Raw genomic sequence first — 624 nt, 5'->3', positions numbered from 1 at the left:
TTGCTCTGCGTTGTTATTTTTGAGGAAAAATAGGCAGCAGAGCGCACAAGAAATTCTCGATTCTGTGTTACCTGGGAGCAACCACTGCGGTTGTCCACCAAACACCCCTCAGATTCCTCTTTCCCGGGATGGCTGCAGCGAGATGGCGGTGGTTTGTCCCGTGCTCAGTCTGCTCCTCCGGGTCATCTGAACTGCCGTAACACTGCATTCGTGTGTGAGCCATGTGGGCAAAGAAAACAAATGCCTGGTGCCTAAAATACAAGGAGTTCCTGCTGTAGTCCAGAAGGGTAGTAATAATAAGATGGCTTCATTCAGGTAGATTTATAAAAACAGATCTGCGAATCATATGCATATCACATGAGATGCATCCAGCACTACAAGCAGTTGAAGTTAAGTCAGTAGTTGACTGGTCTTCCAAGAAAATCCAAAAAAACTGAAGTAGTCCAGTTGCCATCGCTCATCTATGAGCCTACTCATAAGTGGCAACTTGGATCACTTCTGTCTGCCTTGGCTTCTTGGTTTGCTCCAAGGACTGTACCTTTCACTTGTTCCTCAAAAATAGTTATGCTTTTATTGAGTACATGCTGTTCTGTTGGGCTTTTTTCTGCAATACCGTTTTTAAAA

Source organism: Fulmarus glacialis, unplaced genomic scaffold (assembly GCF_000690835.1).
Source record: "Fulmarus glacialis isolate BGI_N327 unplaced genomic scaffold, ASM69083v1 scaffold16803, whole genome shotgun sequence".
Classification (NCBI taxonomy): Eukaryota; Metazoa; Chordata; class Aves; order Procellariiformes; family Procellariidae; genus Fulmarus; species Fulmarus glacialis.
This window is presented reverse-complemented; position numbering follows the sequence as displayed.